The sequence below is a fragment of the Bison bison genome, unplaced genomic scaffold (assembly GCF_000754665.1).
Source record: "Bison bison bison isolate TAMUID 2011002044 unplaced genomic scaffold, Bison_UMD1.0 scf7180017864473, whole genome shotgun sequence".
Lineage (NCBI taxonomy): Eukaryota > Metazoa > Chordata > Mammalia > Artiodactyla > Bovidae > Bison > Bison bison.
The window spans coordinates 18,731,557-18,738,232 of NW_011495034.1; the positions used below are offsets into that span (position 1 = coordinate 18,731,557).

Genomic DNA, 6,676 nt, shown 5'->3' on the forward strand with positions numbered 1-6,676 from the left:
CCTCCAGGGGATGCCATCCTGTGGGGGTCTATAGGAGTGGCACCAGTCAGAACTGGGCAATGCAAAACTGGTACAACCAAATGTTGCAACCCTGCTTGTAGTTAAAAAATATCAAATGACACATTAGCCAAGAACACTATTAAGACAACAGTGTTATTATTAATATATTGGTCACACTGTAAAAGGCAATGCTAGATCCACAAAAAACATTTATAAAAAGTTAAAATTTCTTGGCATAAGGATTTCCCTGGTGGTCCAGTGATTAAGAATCCATCTTGCAATGCAGGGGACATGGGCTCAATCTCTGGTAGGGGAACTAAGATCCCACATGCCCACGAGCCACAGTTAAAGAGTCCATATGCCACAATGAAAGATCTGCATGACACAGTGAAGATCTAAGACCTGACACAGCCAAATAAGTTGGAAAAAAAATTTTTTTAATTTAGTGGCATAAATTTTTAAAAATTAAAAACTTAGTGGCATAATCTAGTTTTGTATTCTATCTAACAGTGACAGAGCAGTAGAACAATCCACACAATCCTAGTGCTGTTGTTGTGATTCAGGTCTACAGGAACCACAAAAAATAATAAGCAGGGGCTTCCCTGGTGGCTCTGATGGTAAAGAATCTGCCTAGAGAAGGGAATGGCTACCACTTCAGTATTCTTCCCTGGAGAGTTCCATGGAAAGAGGAGCCTAGTAGCCTACAGTCCATGGGGTTGCAAAGAGTCAGACACAACTGAGCAACTAACACTTTCACTTTACTTTCCCTGGTGGTCCAGTGGTTAGGACTCTATGCTTCCAATGCTGGGGGCCCAGGTTTAATCCCTGGTCAGGGAACTAAGATCCTGAAAGCTGCACAGTGCAGCCAAACAAAAAAAGAAAGAAAAGTATAAGCAAATAAGAGGTGTGGCCCCAAGCCCAGGTCTGACCTGGTGGTCCCAAGACCACTCTGTCCTCCATAATTCACCCATTTCAAAATACCCTTCATTTTAAGACACCCAGAATCTCAGTTAAGCCAGGCCTCCATTGATAGACTTCTCAGATCAGGACTGGAAGGCGGGGATCAGATATGTTTAGCCCCAAAGGAGGTTCCCTAGATTTTGCACCCTTCACACACCAATTCAGCATCAGCTCAGGGCAGCAAGTCTAAGAGTATCCACTCCTCTTAACCTTGCACAGGCCACAATTGCCTGGGAAAGGAGAAAGACCCACAGATTCATGACTCTACCACACTGCCACTACCCCAACAGTTTCAAAACCCTCTCATTCTTCCCCACATCAGTGACCTTGGGGTCAGACAGATTAAAAATGTTAAACCATGTAAAACCCCTTGATCCACTGTTTCCATCCTTAGGGGGAAAACAGAAATGGGAAATAGTAAAAGCGTTTGTCCCCTCCACTCCATTTTTCCTCTCACAGCCCCAGGGCAGGGCATCTTCAGCTGATGCTTCCAAAAGTGTTGCCCTGGTTCTAAGATCTTCTGCCTCTATGCTACATCCCCCCTCAGAGCTACTCCTCTAATACACAGCTCTTGGGCTGTCATATCCTTGTGTCCCAGGCTGCTCAGCACCCCCGTGCCTAGGCGACAATATCCTGACCCAGTTTCACCTCTGGCTACTTCTTCCCATGGGGTGGCCCTCCATTCATGAACAACCATCGTGCATTCACTCATCCAATGCATGATTAACAGAAGTTGTAAGGCAGTGCACTGGGTATCAGCACTGTGGCAGAGAGCAAACCCAGCCAGGCATCCCAGAGCTTACAACCTTCCAGGGAAAACAGACATGTATCAAATGACCACAAAAGTACATGTATGGTTACAAACTGATATTTGATAAGGAAATGTGTTCAGAAATATACACGGTGGAAGGGCTGAAGTAGTCTGGGGGATCAGAGAAGGTTCCCCTGAAGGAGTGATATTTGAGTGATATCTGAAAAATGAGAAGGGACAACTTAGGCAAAGCGGGTGGGAGCGGCAGCAGCAACAGAAGAGTGGATTCCTGCCAAGGGAGTTGCCTGGGCCTGGGGCTGCTGAGGAGCAGAAAGGAGGCTGGTACTGCTGAGGACAGGGGTGGGGTTGCTGGTCCAAGGTGCAGCAGGGAAGTCGCCAGGGGTCAGTTTATGAGGGGTCTTAGAGGCTCTACTGAGGATATGGGCCTTTATCCTGAGAGAAATGAGACAGCATTAAGAGGTTTTATGCAGGGGAGGAGGGGAGTTAGGGAGCGTGGGACATAATCAGATTTGCCTTTCGAAATGCTCACTCCAGCTGCTGTGGAGAGAAGGGGATGGGGGCACAGAGTGGGTGTGCGGACCCAGTGAGGAGGGAATTGCATCCCTCTCAGGCAAGTGATACGGATGTAAACTTGGACTGGGAGCTGGGAGTGGTGAGTGAGCCGAGAAAATAAATTTACCGAACCTGAGTATAGCCAACCAGATGGATGGGCCGTGCCATCTGGAACGACGGAACATGGGAAGGTGACCAAATTGGGTAAAAAGATCCTGAGGTCAGTTGAGGACATAATGGGTTTCGGGAGCCCTTGAGGCCTCCCCATGGAAAGACAAATGATAGATGGGTCTGGGCTGGAGATGTACGTTTCCAGAGCCATCTGCACCCAGATTGTAATAGAAAATGTGAACATGAATGAGATTGTGTTATGTCACTACTCACGGTCACCTTCTCCCTCCAGTTGCTCCAGCTGTGCCTGCCCCCACACCAGGAGAGCAGGTCTCCGCTGGTTCATAGTGACCCCTCAGGCCTCTGTACTCACTCCTGCTGCTATACGGCTCCTTGTATCACTTTGTGGCCACTCCTTTACATGTCTTCCCCACTAATGGTCCAGCAACACCTTGGGGACAGAGACACCAAACACCAAGCTAAGGAGTTTATACTTGACCCTGTAGTAACTGAGCATTGCCTAGAGACATCACTCTGTGATGGTTAATTTCACATCAACTTGCATGGTCCTCAGGGTTGCCCAGATTAAAAGTTACTTCTGGGTGTCTGTGAGGATATCTCCAGATGTGATTAGCACTAGAATCAGTGAACTCAGTAAAGTAGGTTGCCCTCCTCAAAGCAGGTAAACATCATCCCATTCATCGAGTGTATGAATAGAGCAAGAGGTGGAAGGAGGAGAAATCCGCTCCCTTTCTCCTGCCTCACTACTTAAGCTAGCACATCTCTTCTCCTGCTTTCAGACTGAGATTTAAATCATCAGCTCCTCTGGTTCTCAGGCCTTCAGACTCACACTGAATTATACCACTGGCTTTTCTGGGTCTCCAGCTTGCAGACAGAAAATCATGAGACGTCTCAGCCTCCATAATGACATGAGCCAATTTCTCATAATAAATCTCATTTTAGATAGAAAAATAGATGGACAAATAGATCATAGAAAATTGAAGAGAAAAAGAGAGAGAGTGTGAGAGAGACAGAGATCCTATTGGTTCTGTTTCTCTGGAGAATCCTATTACATCTTTTTCTCCCCAAAGCAATGCCATGGAGAGTGGGGTTTCAGGATTAGTGCTCACCAAAGAACCCTCTGGCATCTGTAGGTCTATGAAGGATGATGCTGGACAAGGAAAACAACTAAATATCTTTGTGCTGACATGGTGTGTGTTCAGTCGCTAAGTCATGTCCACTCTTTGGGACCCCGTGGACTGTAGCTCACCAGGCTCCTCTATCCATGAAATTTCTTAGGAAGGGATACTGGATTGGGTAGCCATTTCCTTCTCTAGGGGATCTTCCAAACCCAGGAACTGAACCTATGTCTCCTGTGTCACCTGCATTGGCAGGCAAATTCTTTACCACTGAGTCACCTGGGAAGTCCTGTGCTGACATGGAACCTCAAATAACAAAGTCTCATCCCTTACATTTGTATCATGCCTAAAAATAGATATTTTATACCAATACATTCATTTTCACAAGTCTCATGTAATTAATAGGATGAGGAGACAGAGCAGTTAATGGCTTTGATGAAAGTCAGAGAAAATTCACAGAGGCAAATCTAGGACTGGAACTCAAGCCACTTCCTCAGAATCCAAAGCTTGAGGGTGCCCAGCCTCCCGGCACTTGCCTCAACAGGGTCCGTCTTTCACCAGCCACCACACTGACTACCTGAGTCTGCCAGCCCTGCCAGGTCCTTTCCCAGAAAAGATAGAGCTTCGGAACAAGCAGTGATGACATTGATTATCCCGAACCCGAGGCAGGGGTTTCTGGATCATTTCCTGAAAACGCTTGCTCAGCAGCACCCCTGTCCTCATCCCTACCACCCCTCATTCCAAGAAAGATATGTACGGTTGTTCATTAACAGGAAGGGAAAATCATTCCCTGTGGATTTCTGCAGTCTCATTTTCCTAGCTTGTCAAATGCCAGCAGCAAGCCAGTCTGGCTGCATTGTTAGATTGGCTCTCTCTTGTAGTGTTTTGCAGATTGCAGCAGTCTTTCTTTTTTCTCCCAATTGGGCAAAAACATATCACCTTTGAGCTTCCTGGTATATCATTCAAAAGATTTCTCTGTTGAACTTGGACTGCATAATATAATATTCTCGTCTGCTATCACAAGCCATTTTTTTCTCCAAGAAAGAACACGAAAGTTATTTTTAACACCATACTCTGTGAGAAAAATATAATTAAATAAATAAACAGAAAACTTTTCAATATGCCATGCAAAGCCTAAAAAGCATGCTGTTCAAAATATGATAATTTTCAGTTATTATATTTACATCTCCTCCCCCCACTTTTTTTCCTCCTTCAATTCTTTTGTTACTAAGAAGTTGGAATGAAAGGGGATTTGCGTCTTTTTCTCAAAGACCTGTCTCTCGCTGCTGAATTTCTCCACACCTGAATTCACACATCTCCCACATCATGACAATTACCTCCATGGTAACCACTCATGACATCACAGACACAGGTGACCGCCAGAGAAACAAGAGCTCCTGAGACCCTGCTGGAGGCATATGGCCTGTATGATCTAAGGGATTCCAAGGCAAGAACAGAGGGAACTTTGTCTTGAGGTTCTAACGGAAACGTCATTCTTGAGATCTATTTTTATATTTTAATATTTATTGGAGCTTCTCACTGCCCAGAAGCCTGTGAATATGGTTAAAGGGCCAAGATATTTTTAAAATGGTGCCACAGCACCTGCACCCAAAAACAGACTAATGGGACGAACAGATTTCAGCCTAAAGACATAAATCCCTAACAATGGTATTTCTCACAGTCAAAAGAGGACTCTTCAAATGGTTCCACAGTTTTACAGAAAATGATATATTCATGGAAAGTCTTTTTTTCTTTAACTTTTTCTTAACTATCCACTCCCCCACCCAAATAAATCACTCAAAGCCTCAAGCCAAGGTTAACAGTTCTTAATTTTGTGAACAGCGGGCAAAAAGTGTGGACACATTACCAGTGTGACACGTACAGCACACAAACATCCCAGAGAAGAATGGAAGCGTTTTGTTGTAAGGCAGTGATAAGATGCGAGATGAATCCTAACATCCAGTTTTCCTGGGCATGTGTCTCTGCAAATGGCCCCAGCTTAGGGACTTAAAATCTTATTCCAAATACTATTAGATATATCAGGGCTCTCAAAATATGAATTTCAAGTTGGAGACATCAAAGCACATTGTTTACTGAAACCACTGTGGCTTTCATAAGATGTTAGTGTAAAATTCAGGCTGCTTTAATCTCTGAGATTGAAAAAAGAAAGGAAGGAAAAGAAAAGTGCAGCTTAAAGAGAAACTGAACACATAATCTGGGAGCTAAAAAGTAAACATTACCCAGTGAGCTCCTCAATTTAATTACTGACCTGAGAATTTCAATTTACATGTGTTTTAATTATCCACAGAAGGCCTCACCTATTATTCTCTGAATACAAAACTTAAAAAGCAGACAAAATGGAGGAGGAAAGGCTTATTCAAGGGCTTCCAAGGATTAATCTTTGCATTCTTCTCATTTTTTTCCCGAATTTGGTAATAAAATTTGTCACAGAGTATTTGATCTTAGGGAAAAACTGAGCTTAACTTGGTGAACACAAACTACTTCTGACCATTATTTTAGCAAACAATTTCAGAAGCACAGGGCTCTAGCAGAAGGCTACATAGAGCTCTGCACAGAACTCTGCATGAATAGAATAATACAACTGTTTCCTATTTGCTTTATCCTGTTGGCATCATCAACTCAATGGACATGAATTTGAGCAAACTCCAGGAGATACTGGGAAGCCTGGCATGCTGCAGTCCATGGGGTCTCAAAGAGTTGGACACGACTGAGCAACTGAGCAACAACCTGTTTGCTTACTGAGTGAATGAGTGGGTGAGTGAATGAAAGTTTCAGAACTCCATTACTCATCATGCCTTTTATGTCCTTAAACTTCTACTTGCATTTTTAGAGTATGTTAGCTTGTTTTGCTTGCCCATGTTGGGTGGTCAGTTTCTACCAACAGAAAAAGAAGAGCAAAACTTATTTTAATTGATGTTAATTTAAAAAATGTGTCACTCCAGATTTCTAAAAAGTAGAATTCTCAACACGATTGGGCATTGCCAAAACTTCAAGTAGCCTTTGAATGGCTATAACTGACTTATCACAGTCTCACAATGATACCCATGGAGAAAGTATTTTTTCATTGTGAAGGAAAAACCTTTTTATTAAGGCTGGAGTCCCTGGTAGGCATCCCAGCTAA

At 43.7% G+C, this 6,676-nt stretch overlaps 1 non-coding gene across 1 annotated transcript; it reads left to right on the forward strand.

The window, feature by feature from the left end:
* Positions 1–764: 764 nt before the first annotated feature.
* On the forward strand, positions 765–837 carry TRNAW-CCA. The gene has a single exon. It is a non-coding gene; the product is annotated as a tRNA-Trp (tRNA).
* Positions 838–6,676: the final 5,839 nt, after the last annotated feature.